General features: G+C 51.8%; 1 protein-coding gene across 27 annotated transcripts in view; it reads left to right on the top strand.

The window, feature by feature from the left end:
* CACNA1C (calcium voltage-gated channel subunit alpha1 C) overlaps positions 1 to 14,384 on the top strand; it is a 654,724-nt gene that overhangs the window by 136,313 nt on the left and 504,027 nt on the right. The window lies entirely within an intron of this gene.

Below are 14,384 nucleotides of genomic sequence, written 5' to 3' on the forward strand. Positions count from 1 at the left end.
AATCTGGCTATACTGGGAGGGAAGCAGAGATGCATTCAGAACCCTGGGTGGTCTGTGCAGATCCCCCACCATGGGTGTTTTGTGCCTGGAACAACCCTGTGTCCCTTCCCGGCATAGCTCAGGTTGCTGGGATGTGCTGGGCACTGTAATGTTGAGGTTCCCCTGCTCCTGGGCAGTGCTGGGCTGAAGACTCCCTCCCCACAGGGTCCCGCATTTAGACCACCGATATGAGTCTGAGGTCTGCCTGCTGGGCTCTGAGAGGAGTGTGCAGTCCCAGGTCAGAGCTGCTATTTGTAAAGTAAATAAAAACACCCGGGTGGTTGTCCCTCATCTTTCCCCTGCAGTGAGCTGTGATTTCTTTCATCATCTGTTTTGCCTAAGAGCCAGAAGTCTTTGTGGGGCTTTCATGCATCAACAATGGTGATCATAGCAAAACAAGACTTATTATCACTCTCTTGTATGTGTCATCCTAATGCACCAGACAATAAACCGCAAAAGTACTAGGGCTGAAAAATGCTCCAATAGATAACTACAGGTAACAAGCGGCGCAGCCAGTGCCTCACATGCTGGCCCTCTCTGCGGTGTGCCATGAGCAGGCAGTGGGGTTGGGGAAGGAGTGTGTGCTTGGATGGAGCATTAGCCTGATACAGCACCCTGGGAAAGTGCTCCAGCTGGGGAAGAGCCCCCCTCCGAGGTTCTGATTGAGCGGGGCTGAGTGGGATCTGACAGGGTTGTGCATTAAAAAGCTGTTCTGGAGCCAGGGTGGCAGGTGCTGACCTAGGGAGAGAGAGACCTGCACCATGTGGCCTTAGGTCAGTCCCTTAACCTTTGCTTGTGTCTTTTCTGGAAATTGGGAGTAATAAAACCTGTTTAGTCATAATAATTACCTTTCATGAGTGACCACCAGGTGCCTGTGCATTGTATACGCTATTGCCAATCCCCACAACAAGAAGTTATAATATACTATTTACTCCAGGGGAGCGAATCAGCCCGTGTTATTCACCACTCTGTCCTCTGTGCCCTGAGCAGTAACCGGCCCCCGACGGGGTCTTGATAAATAGTTGTTGAGTGGATGAAGGGATGAGTGAGCAAATCCTGCCAGATAGTGTCCCTTTATTTCAGACGAGGAAATTGCATCTCAGAGAAGTAAAGTGACTTGGTGAGAAGCAGACCTAACTTGAATGCAGGACCGCATGAAACCGTTGGCTGGGCTCTTTGCTCTAGTGGTTCTCTGGAATAGATAGGATGGAGCATAGAAGGAGGCAGATGTGAAAACGTTTTGAAGATTATACACTTTGTAGCGGTATTAGCAGGTATTAAAAAACAAGTTTGGTTCAAATGCTGAGGTAACCAAAGTTAAACAAATTACTTTATTGTAAGACTTTGTGGAGTCTTTAACATAATAATAATAATAATAATAATAATAATAATAATAATAATAATAATGATAGTAATAGGCACTATTTACAAGTTTACCCCATGTGTAGATGCTGTCTGAAGTGCTTGGTGTATATTAATGCACTTAAGCCTCTAATAACCCTATGGGAAGGATACTGCAATTATTCCCATTTTACAGATAAGGACACTGAAGCTCAGAGAACTGCAATAATCTGCCCTGTGAAATGGGGCTGCGAGTGAAGATGCTGTCGTATGGTTAGGCAGTTATCCCTGGTGTGTGACCCAGCCATCAGCCTGCAGCAGCTCCCTGGACAGGCTGGGCACGCAGGCCCTTGCCAAGCCTTCCACCACCCATAGCTTGAGAAAGAGTGCTCCTTGGAACACACGGTGGCAAATGCCGCACGGTGGAAATGCAGAGGTGTGAAGCCACACACAGAGGGAAAAGCCCTTGCCCCGAGGACTGTTGCCATTAGGCGAAAGGACAGAGCTGGGAGCAGGACGGGCTGTGTTGTAAGGCCAGCCCAGCAAAGCCCGGCACGTTGACTGCACTAGGGCCTTGGCGTTTCCGATGGGATGGCATGCTCCCTGATGGAGCTGTGCTTTATCTAATCGTCATACCCCTTGGAGTGCCTGGGGCACTTGCTGGTTCAGTGTTTCCTCACTAAATATTTCAGAGGAGGAGGCATTGTCTGCTCTGCATTTGCCAGCAGATGGGGTGAGAGGAGATGAGGCTTTGAGGTCTAAGTACAGTGACACCTCTTGCTCCATTTTTATCCCTCTGTATTCATTTTTGGGGGAAAATGTTTCTTATATATTCACACTCTATGTAATGGGACCCTTTTCATGTACCAAGTTCCTTTTAATCTAAGCATATTTGAAGACAGTCTTCTTAGAATATAAAATACAAATCCCTGCCTGGGTCCTTAAAAGAAAAATTTGGAATATATTTCATCCTTCCAGTGGGACTGCACAATCATTAGAAATTCCAGTGACTGAGCCTGCTGTACTACCGGGAAGCCACTGGGGAGCAAAGATACCCCAAATGGCCCCACACACTGTCATTGGGGGGCTGGGGCTCTCTATTCATGCACCATCCCGTTGGGTGCTACCTGCTCCAGAGCTGAGCCTTTTAATTTGCTGCTTCCTGCCTCCTGTGGACTTGGAAACAAGATAACTGAATCCATTAGAGTTCTGTGCAGAGTAAGTCAACAGATTCTGATGGGGAGGCTTACTTACGAATGAAGTGCATTAGCTTTAATTTATGGATTTTAGCACATTGACTTTGGGTCTCAGAGGCTTTTTGTCCGATTCCCTCTGTTCTTACCGATTTCTGTCTGGCTGAAGTCGTTGGGTTACTGCCTTCTGACTAGTACCAGTACTGATGTCTATGCTCAGGCATCCCACCCTTGGTCGTTACAAGGCTCATTTAGTCATCTGACAACCCCCTGAGACCACTGTCAGTATAATCATCCCATTTTAAAGATCAGGAAACTGAGGCAGAGAAGTGAACTCCTTTGCCCCAGGCTGTACAGCAGTGACAGGAAAAGGAGGTCCCCACAGAGTAGCTCCTGTGCCTGCGCCCTTAGTTGCTCTGCTCTGTGGCCTCCCCAGGGGGACTGAGGATGGTATTTTGCTTAGAATATCGTGATTAGAATGTTAGAGCGCCAAATGTGAGGAAGAACCCCCTCAGGCTGTATAGTGTCTGTGAGAGTCTTAGGGGCACAGAGCCCCTGCGGGCCATCGGAAAGTGCATGAGGGGCCTGAGGGGCAGGCTCACTTCCACCTTCTGCAGCCTGAGCAGGACACTCAGCTTTGAGGCCCTTAGTCTCCCAAGGACCAGTGACCCTGTCAGCTGAGACCCTTAGCCAAGCAGGCCCCAGGCCTCCTCCTAAGTAGGCGAGAGACTCCTGTGGGGCAGGGGAGGGGGGCAGTTTCAGCCTGGCTTCCTGGGAAAAGCTGAGAACTTCTCGGGGACTGAGTCATGGCAGCAGTTCCTGGAGCCACCGGGCCCGTCAGTAGAGCCCCATGGTGGGGCCAGGACAGGGCGCCAGAGGGGACCTCCAGGGCACCAAGCCCCAGGCGAGAGCCAGATCCGTTTCAAGGTGTCCAGCTTCACGGGACATGCTGAGCACTGCAGGCCCGCAGGAGACCCAGAAACACTAGCAAGGCACGGCCTGGCCAGCGAGTGGGGAGGAAGTGCGGGGCTCAGAGCGGCCTCCTGGGTTCTGCTCCAGTTCGGCCGCCAGCTAGTGGCCTGGCCTTGTACTTTACTTCCTAGGTCTCAGTTTTCCTTGCTGTGAAGCAGGTATAGCCCCTGTCTTGCAAGGCCACAGCAGGCCCACAGAGAGGAGGCATAGAAGTGCTCCGGCCGACACGGAGTGCCATGCACATGTGTCCACGTCATCATAGCACCTACTGTACTGTTGCTTTAAAACTGGACAGATATTTTCCATCTCTGAAATACTCCCTTTTTTTCTGGCATATTTCTCTGTGAACCTTTTTCCTCAGCCTCCTCTCAAGATAACTTGGAGATTCGAAAGAACGAAAAGCCAAGTTCCAAATTTAGTCCCTGACCTTTCCAGGATGGATGGTGAGCTGGCTGGCCATAGGCTGCTTGCTGCTGAGGCCTCAGCTGGGCTGCTGGAGCTGGGAAGGCCGGGCGAGGGGTGGCCGTCGCATCCTGGCCCTGTGTGTGGCCTGGAAACAGCTGGCACAGGAGCCCGAGGCAGGCAGCTCCTTCAGTGCCCTCTCTGTTCCCTCCATGGGCCTGGTTTAGCTGGGCACAGCCGAGAGTGCTGTCACATAGTCCTTTCGTACCATCCGGCGACTTGCAAAGCCTTCCTCAGATATGGAGCAGAAGTGATAGGAAAACGCTGGGCCTTCTCTCCCTGTTCCCAGCAAGCACACAGCTGGAACCGGCCTGGGAAGGGCTCTCCCTCCAGGCCTTTGGGGTTTTAGGAACAGGGGCAGATATAGAGAACACAGAAAGATGGGCATGTCCAGGAGGGAGCTCATAGGCTGAGGCTTCCGTGTGCATCCCTTGGGGCCCAGGGAGCTGGGCCTCCCAACAACCAACTGGCAGAGGGACCCTGCTTGAGTGGGAAGGCAGAGGGCAGGTGGCATCGTTCTGAGGCCAGGCTGTGTTCATGCTGCAAAGTGCAGGTGCACTGGGTCACTGCTCAGGGATGGGCCTTAGAGAGAAGGTGTGGGGAGCTGAGTCAGGCTCTGAGCACCGCCTCCGCCAGGCTAATGGGCAAGAACTGGTGAGAGAGTGACCTGCGGCCTGGCCTGGGTGCTCCCGCCGTCCCTACCTTGGAGGTGGCCTTCTAAAGCTGGCATGGGGAGGGGAGAGCAGCAGCTGGCCTCTGATCCCTGTACCACCACAGGCTTCTGTGGGCACAGCCACACCGCAGTGTCAAAGGGGAGTCAAAGTTCACAGGGGAGGCATGTCTGGGCAGGGGTCACCTGGAGGAATGAGCTGCAGGCCTCAGGAGAGCTTTTTGGGAGGAATAAAGGCAGTAGATGCCAGAGGAGAAAGGCACAGGGACACGGGTGGTCTCAGTCTGTGTGGGCCCATCTTGGTGGCCGCTGTGGCGGGCTGGACTCTGGGATGGCCCCCAGTGACCTGCCCCTCTATACAGTTCTCTCCCCTCGAGAGAATGTCTGTGAATATAAAGGGATAGCACACCTGTGACTTGAAGAAAGGGGAAAAAGGAAGGGGAGTGTCTAACCCAGGGTAGTCCCTTAAAAGTGAGTGGAGTCAGCTCCCTGGTGACACAGATTCGAAGTGCAGGGCAATGTGATGCCTGAGACCTTCTCTGGTGCTGCTGTTGAAGATGGAGGGGCCCTGCAGCAAGGTCTGAGTGTGACCTCTAGGCGCTGAGAGCGACCCTGGGCTGACGGCCAGCACAGGACTGAATTCCCACAACCTGAACGGGCTTGAAAGGACTCCGAGGTCCAGATGAGGACATGGCTGCTGCTGGGCCAACCTCATTCTTGAGGTGCCCGAGCCGGCGGCTAACCTGACCTACAGTCTTGGGGACCTACAAAGGGGTTTGGTTTCAAGCCACTAAGTTCGTGGTATCTTGTCACGCAGCAGTGGAAAACCGCCATGCGCCTCTCCCCAGTTCCCTCCTGCCCATCCGGCCCCTGGCCGCTGGACATGAGCAGGTGTCTGCCCCTTCGCTTTGGGGCTCCTGCTCATCTTGCGGCATCTGGGTGGCCGTTTCCTCCACTTTGCTGGCTGAAGGCAGTGGGTCAGGTATCCCCGCCCAGAGTGGCTCTCAGGAAGCCTTCCCTGACCCAGGGGGCAACCTCATAAGTCTGTTCTCTGGCTGTTACTCCTCCTCAAGGCTCAGAGCAGAAGTCACTTCCTGCGGGAAGCTTTCCCTGCCCCTTCACGTTTCCCTGGCATTCCCGACACCCCCTATCTCAGCTCTTCTACTTGCCCGTGTCTCTCACAGCATTTGTCTGGTAGGGCTGCCAAAGAAATCACCACAAAGTCAGTGGCTTACGACAGCAGAGCCTCTTCTCTCCTGGTTCAGGAGGCCAGAAGTCCTCCGTGGAGGCACTGGCTGCTGGCTCCGCACCTCTAGCACCCGGGGAGCCCTGGCTCCCAGACGCATCCCTCCATCTCTGCCTCCCTTCATGTGGATCTCCTCCAATCTGACCATCAGTGGCTGCATTTCCCTCCTCTCATAAGGACACGATCCATTGGCTCAGGGCCTCCCTAATCCAGTGTCACCTCATATGAACTCAGTTATGTCTGCAAAGACCCTGTTTCCAAATAGGGTCACAGTCACAGGTACTGGGGGTTGGGACTTGGACATACGTCTCTGAGGAGCAGCTCCTCTGCTAGCACCCAGGAAGCAGTGTGCAAGCAGGGTTCACATCCAGTTCCAGCATGGGACCTGGGCACCGCAGGAGCTTGGTCTGTACCAGCTGAGTGCCTGGCTGACAAAGGTGCCTTGGTGTGGGTGCGGGTGCCAGCAGGGGACTCCCATGCCTGTCACAGTCGCACTGCCTAATGGACAGTGGCATGGCTAGCAAAGGGCCTGTCCACCCGGAGGGTCTGAGATCTTAACTCAGGACCCATTCCTCCCCTCCCTTTCTGGCCTTCTCAGCCCACTGGCCTCAGATGTGTGAAAAATGCAATCAGAGTTGGAAATGTGGCCGGGCAGCTCCCTATGTTACAGCAGGCCCAGCCCTACACCTCCCAGCTCCTGCTGGGCCCAGAGTGGGAAGGAGGAGGCCCCTTGCCAGGCCACAGGGCCCCACTGCCCCTAGGTTCCTTAAATACTGTGACCACCCAGGGAAGGCCTGGGCCGGCTCTTTCCCCTTCCCGGGCACTCGGGGCCAGCAGCTTATCATTGCCAAGGTTCACTCCAGATAGGGAGAAGCTCTCAGCAGATACGTGGCATCTCAGTAAACTTGTGCCATACCCTCTAGGTGCTGCCCACCCTCACCGCATCTGTAGCTGCGTGCTCTTGTCATATTTCTGGCAGAGGGCCCATCCTGGACTGGAGAATCTCTGTCCTGGGATGGGGAGAGGCCCTAACTTCACTCTGGGAGCAGCCCGAGGACAGATGGCCTGTGGGACCATCCCAGGGAGCCCCCAGTGAGGCTTCCTCATGGCCAGGGTGGTGCCTGCTGGGTAGACAAGGGCTCCCAGTTGTCTGGATTTGGACTCTAGCTCCACGGATTGTTCTTGAATGTAGAACAACTTGGTGAATATTTGGTGGAGAAATAACTGAGGGATGCGTGGCTAAGGGAACTTACTCATGGGCTGGGGTTCTGGAGAGGCATCATGTGATGGTAAGAACAGCAAACAAGGGGCCAGGAGCCTGCATTCCAGACCTTTCCCTGCTCCTCACTAGCTGGGTGACCTTTGACAAGTGTCTTTGCCCTCTGATCTCTTTTTTGTTCATTTTTTGTAATCCAGGAGAGGATTATATTCACATCTGTGGTTCTTTGATCAACAGAGCATTGACTTGGTATCAGTATAGTCATTCATGCATTCTTTCAATAACTAGTTATAGAATGCCTGCGAGGTACAGGCCAGTGCTGGAAGTACAAAATGTGCAGAGACAAACAAGGTCTTTGCCCTCAAGAAGCTCATGTTCTGTGAAGCCAGTCAGTAAACTGCAAGGCAGAGTCATAAACAGGACCATTTCAGAACTCTGTCAATGCTGTGAAGAAGAAAGTAAAAGAGGCCTGTGAGGCTGACAGGGTGGCCAGGGCTGTGAGGAGGCAGCCCCGGGGCCAGGTGTGGTGAGAGGGGCTGAGCGGTGTCTGAGGCTGAGCACCTGAGTGAGGTGAGGAGGGAGGGAGGGAGGTGGCCGGCGGGGGCCCTGGAGGCCATGCCCAGGAGTCTGGGTCCTGCTCTAAGCGTGGGGTTGGCAGGTCCTGGTAGCCCAGAGGCCCCTGCAGGAGGTGTTGGAGGACAACAATGGTGAGGGTGCTCGGCTGACCTCTGCCTTCCTGGGCTCACATATGTGTGGGCCTGGGGCGATCTCACCAAGAGAGAACTCCCTGGAGGGAGCAGATCACAGCCGCGCGTCCTGGGGACCTGTCAGGATGCTTTGGGTTCTCTGGAGGTCTCCGTACCTGTGACCTCGGTGATCAGCCTTCAGCACCTACAGCTTCTCTACATCCTGACTCAGCAGACACCCTTTGTGGCCACCCGCAGGGCAGTGTGCAAACCTCTGCCCCATGGTGGGGTCCCCCACAGCAGGCTGCCTCCTTGGGGCCCGAACTTCAGCCTATGCTCTCAGCTCCGCCACAGTAGGGGCAGCAGGGCAGCTCTGCATTGGGGAGACAATTCAAGGGAAACTCCATCAGCATGCGAAGTTTTTGCATTTAAGGGGTGTTGGAAAGATGCTGAGCTGCAAGTGCTACATGCTGTCATGTACGTATCAGGACAGTTTCAAATTCTGGCTTAGCCAAAGTCATTTTTGTCTCCGTGTAGCCAGCCATTTCTAGTAAATCTTGTTTATTTTTCTTAAAACATTTTCTTTGAGTCGTTTTATCCTTTTGGAGTCAGGAGGGGTTTCTGCCTGAATCATTTTTTTTTCTTTTCCTTTTCTCCCATGTAGGATTCTTGAGTTTTGCCTTTTGAAGGTAAATAAGAAACCTCTTTGTTTACTCTGGTGGGCCTTTGCTCATGTAATCACTGTTTTATCTTAAACACTTGTGATTCTGTTAATTGAAATCAGCTCTTCCTAAACTTGTGGGTTCCATAGATTTGAAATCTATTCTGGTTACAGTTTTAGACACACATCTCCTGCTGTAGGCTTGCTCATTTGTGTGTTATTTATTTTTCCATCCTTCAGTCCTGCTGTGCATCAAGCCCTGGACAAGGGGCTTCAGTTTTAGAAGACAAGGTGTGGGAAACACTGGACCCCTCTCTATTGCTGTAAATGTCAGAGGAGGCCAAGTGCAGGGTTTGGTAGAAGGTGCGGATTTTCCTGACCTGTGTCTTACTTGCCTGAGTTGATTCACTGATGGTCGGTTCCAGCCTAGCATTTCAAGTGTCTGGAGAGACTCTGCAGTATAGAGGAAAGTGCTGACGGCTCTAAACATGCAGGCCTGGCTTTCTGCCCTTGGGCAGGTCACTCAACCTTTCTGGGCCTCAGTTTCCATCTGTTGCTTAGTGCCAATTATACCTGCTTAACTCATAGGCTTTTGTATGAAGCATTAGCTCCTTAGAGATAGTGTTTCTAAAAGCTCTTCGGAAATTGTGCGGCATTATTCAAATGGAAAGTGTCATTTTTATTATTGAGTGCTTACTAATTCCACACCAGGGGTGGGGCCGTGGGGGAGGGTGTCATCATCATTGCCCTGCTCTGTCACCTGCTAGGTGCTGTGGAGACAGGGCAGTGGGGGTAAGAGCCCCGGCATGGCTCCCACCCTCCAGGGGTTTACGATCAGATTCAGGCAACAGGAACCAGTTGGAGAGTCACAAAATCATTGCTGATAGAAGGGAGAGAGGGCTCGAGGAGCTCTCTGGGACTTCCTACACACTTTTAGGTGTGGTCAGGAAAGGCTTCATTCAGGCAGTGGCATTTGAGGTTGGCTACCATTTGAGCAGCACCAGCCAAGTCCACTTGTTACTGTCACACTAGTGAGATCACTGTTGATCGAGTAGGGGTATGTGGAGGGTCATACGTCTGGGTGGGGGGTTGGGGTATTTGCATCAAATGATAGCTGATGGCACATAGTTCCTCACACTGGGCCCAGATGAGGGAGAGGCCAAGCACAGGAGGAAAGCAGAGGAGGGCAGCCCCGGGCTTGACGTCCCTGGGAGAGGCATCGGAGGTGGCCTGGGCTGCTGGTGGGGCAGGTTTAGACAGAAGCGCAGTGTCTGGAAAGGCCTTCATGTTCCTACTTATCACTGGCATTTACTCATCAGATGGCTCACTGAGCTCGGAGAGAGAGCTCTCAACTGTCCACACCTCATTTTGTCACCTGCATTGGGTGGAGAGCTTCATAGGCCCAGCCCAGGCCACCCTCCGCTTTCAGCAGAAGGGGCTTGGCTGTGATTTGCCTGTGACTTTCAGGGGCCCTGAATCATTCAAGGCAAATGTCTGAGGGTGAATAAGACCCATGTAGGGCTAGGGGTGGGGGCCAGACAGAGGGAGGGAAGCAGGGAAGAGACAGCAAGAAGGGTAGCTGTGGGCAGATGAGAGAGAGAGAGAGAGAGAGACACACACACACACACACACACACACGGTGTCTCTGCAGCTTCAGAAGAACTGAAGGTTTGAATTTCAAGAATGGGGCTAACCAGAGAGAAAGGCAAGTTAGAAAGAACATCCTGTGGAGGTCAGAGGTGGAGATTAACTCTGCTCTTCTAGCCAGGCCAGGCTCCCTTCCAGACAGCGCGTTTATGTATGACGTCAATGCAACCAGAGGATTATTGACAACTTCCTCAGGCAACCTTGGGGAGTGAAATGCCAAATACGGGCAAAGCAGGCACTGGCTTTCTTGGTATTGGGGCTTCACCAAAACCATCTGTTAAATACTTCCCAGGGACCTGGTGCCTCCTTATAACAAGTGTTAGATAATTACCATGAGCTCGTTACTGATAGAGAAGGCTGAGTGGTGAGGTGTGGAGAAAGAACAGAGCCTATGGGCTCAGGATTAACTGGAGGGCAGACGCAGAGGGCTGTCATTGCCTTGGCAGCACCTCTGGTGACGGCTGAGGGGAGCGGGGCGTGGAAATACGTCATGCAACGAGAGCTTTTCCAGTGTTTGTATGCTCACATGCATGTATATATACACACATGTCAAATCCTTCAAGAATTTTTGAAGAAATTAGCATTATAAAGTCATAAAGAAATCTCTGAAGGGACTTCAGAGCAGATAAAGAGGATGGAAAAGCCTAAATAGATCCCTCTGCCACAAACCAGTCACCTACACAAGCACAGAAATCTCTGATAAATCTCTTGTGGAATAAACTCCCTCCTGCCTGACATTCTTTCTGGAATCGTCAACTTTGCCTTCATATTAAAATGCTGCATTGAAAAGACCTCTACAGAGATATCGATCCCACTTATGGGCAAGCAGGCGTCTGAACTTGTCTTCCAGCTGCTCTCAAAGATCCCACACGTCAACCTCTGCTGTTCACGTTTGTGTATTTAGCCAAACTCTTCTCAGGGCCAGGCCAGGATCCTGATCTTCAAGAATGCCTTAGAGTCCAGGGGTTCTGGATCACATCTTCCATTTAGCTGCCATTTACCTTTAAGCACACTAATAATGATTTCTGCTACCTATGATGATTCTGGAGCCTGTATCACATGCCAAGAACTTTAATCTTTATAACAACTCTGCAACTCTAGAATTTTCAACTGTAGTTTGCAAACAAGGAAACAAATATAGGCAGCATCCACCTAGGGTCACACATGTGGGAAATGTGGGAGCTAGGATTTGAACCATTTACTGTGTGACTCTAAGTGCTTGCTTTTTCCAGTGCACTAAATGTTTGGAGCCTGTACTAAATGTTTGCAGCCATGTCTATCCCAGAAATGCGGTCAAAGGGCCTGAGGAGGTGCAAGAGGGGTCTGGTGTTGGAGATTGTAGGTGTGAGCAAGTGGAGGCTCCCCTCCCTGGGGCTGGAGGGTGTGCCCTGGGGCCCAGGCTTCCTCGGCCTGTGCACTGCTAGAGCCATCCCATGAGCAGGCAAGTGGGTATCTATGGGACTCAGTGCTTTGCATCCTGTCTGGGCCAACCCTGAAATTTGTTTCTTGGCCTTCGGGGCTTCTGTGGAATTAACTCAGAAACCAATGAGTTTGCTGGACCTAAGAACTCACAAAAGGCATTTGAATGTCTGAGGCTGCAGCAGAAAGGGTGGCTCTGGCCCATCTTTGTTCGTGTGGCCCTTTGGAAATGCCTGGATAAATTCATGTTCAGACTCATGCCAGGCTGGTGTGAAGAATCAAGCTGAGTATGCATCCATTCTAGGCTCAAGGCCAAAAGAAAGAGAGACAGTCCTGGCAAAATATCGTGGGAAATGTCATAGTCCCTTTTTCTGAACTCACTTAAGGAGCCCGGGACCCGTTTAATTTTTTGATTACAAGAATTATCTCTATTGGTGATGTTTTGGAAAGCAGGAGTCTCACAAAATCCCAGCTGTAGGAATTCTTATAATAATACACAGCAGGCTACTGCCTTTTCTGGTTTTCAACAGTATGTTAATTTCCCTGAGTATTTATTAACTGTTTACCATACAAGAAAGCTTCATGGATCTGGGCTGCCCTTGAGTCCTAAAGCTCAGTGAGAGAGGTTAGTGTAGCTGAGGGCAGCAGGGGGACCCGGGCTCAGGAGAGCCAACGGCCAAATAAGGCCCAACTCTCAGAAGGCCTGCACAGGCCCAGGCTGGGGCGAATCCCAGCAACCGAGTAGCAGGGCTTCTGGGGCTGCGGGGAGTCTGAGCGTGGGTCACAAGCTCGGGGAGCAGAAATCGGGACAGCAGGCAGAGTTGAAGGAACAAACTGACTTTATGAGTCCAGACTGGACAGGAGGCAGGCAGCCAGGGAAAGGATCCACATGATGGCAGTTGGTGGTCAGGTGGTGGCACAGAGATCAAGAGCAGAGAGGATGGGCAGCCTAGAGCCAGGATGGGAGACCGATCTGGGCGGTGAGTAGAAAGGGGCTTCCCCCTTGCCTTCAGCCCGGGTGCTCCATGTCTCTGGGAAGCTGTCACTCGGCCCCTGGTTTGACCTGGAGCTTGAAGGTCGAGGTAAGTCAGGGTCTGGCTGGAATGTAAGAATGAAGTAGCAAAATGGGACAGGTCTTGGACAGAGCAGAGAAGACAAAGCAGAGGGCTCTGCAAGATGAGCCTTTCGCACTCAGAATGAGGCATGTCCACCAAAGAGCGAGCAGGGCCTGCTCACATCACCACATGCTGCCGTCTGAATTTCCAGACAGGGCTCCAGGCAACACAGCAGCCCTGATGGCCTCTCCTCAGAAAGCTGGGGCTTTAAAATGGGTGAGGTTGATTCTGTTCTCTGTGTGCTGATGGAAAGGACACTTGGTGAAAAATGTGTGTGGGCTGGCACCTTTACCTTGGTGTTTGAAAGACGATGACACAGAATCAAAATTTAATCAGCGAGTTTGAGTTTTCAGTTTCCTTCTGCTGCTTCTTGCCAAGGGAGAACTGTCTGTACCTCTCCTGCTTTCCTGATCTGAGAGCAAACCCTCTGAAAGTGCACGGAGTATGCCTCTTGGGAAGGTGGCATGGGAAAGTGTTAATATTAAACACAGTGTAAATGTTACCTCTGGCAGGTGCCAAGGGCCTAAGGTAGCCACATCTTTGGGTCCTGAGTGGTTTCCTTTGCATTGTTTGGCTGTTATGGCTGAGTTCAGTGCTGGCCTGTCCTTGGCATTTGTGGACAGCCATAGATTTCATTGGATTCCGCTGAACACATGTGCTTTGTTCACAGCAGAGTCTACCTGGGGTATGGGATCCCAATTAAACTCAACTGTGGTAGAAATCAAGGGCTAACGATCATTGGAAATAAAAAAACTTGAAGATCATCTGACTTTGCAAGAAAAGGAAACTTAGGCTAAGTAAGATTTTGCTCAGGTCTAAATAACATTGAAGTCACCTGTGCCAGAGCCAGTGCTCTTTGTATGCACTGTTGGCTAACTGGTGGTAGCTAAGAAATGGGATTTGGGGTGGCAGGATGGGCATCTGTCCAAGGAGCCAGTTTTATGGACTTAGAGTCCATAAAGTACTTGCATAGGTTTGAAGTAGCAGAACCACAAATAGGCTTTCCCTTTTCAGGAGCAAGTCTGCATAAAAGACGCACTGACTTTGGCCTCTGTCCCCATCACTTTCCTTTCAGTAGCCAGGCCAAGGGATTGGGCCAGGAGGCCCAGGACATCCCAGCCAGGGAACAAGTGCTTGTCACAGAATGAGTCGTGAAGCTGGGCACAGCGCCACGGTTGCAGAAATGGCTTTGTATTGATGAAGAAGGGAGATTTTTACCTTGTCTTGGCCTCTAGCATGATGAGAGTGCCACGGAAAAGTAGGGACAACATGGGGCCACCCTGTGAAGCACATTAAGCTTGTTTTCCTCCACCCCAAATGCATAGGCCAGTGGCCCCTCAGGGTCCATTCTCAGTGGGTAGAGAGCAGACATCAGGTAGAGGCCCATTTCAATAGCTGTGACCTGCTAGTGTATCTGGACCCTGTGCTGCCCTAGGGCATAGCCATGCCATGGAGGCATGTGAACGCAGCTGTGATGTGGCAACGGATGGTTTATAGTCAGGCTGTCTGGGCAGATTGTAAGCCCTCATCTTTCTAGTGCCTTGACTAGTCTGAGAAGTCGGGAGCTTGATCTCACTGCCAGTTGTGGTAATGGTTGGTTAGCTTGAGGACAGTATCAGACATGCGGGTCCCTAGTCAGCCACACCACACCTGACCCCTTGATGGTGAGCACATTATGGTGGGGGTGGTTCACACAAAAGGATCACAGACCCCA

Source organism: Manis javanica, chromosome 15 (genome assembly GCF_040802235.1).
Source record: "Manis javanica isolate MJ-LG chromosome 15, MJ_LKY, whole genome shotgun sequence".
Classification (NCBI taxonomy): Eukaryota; Metazoa; Chordata; class Mammalia; order Pholidota; family Manidae; genus Manis; species Manis javanica.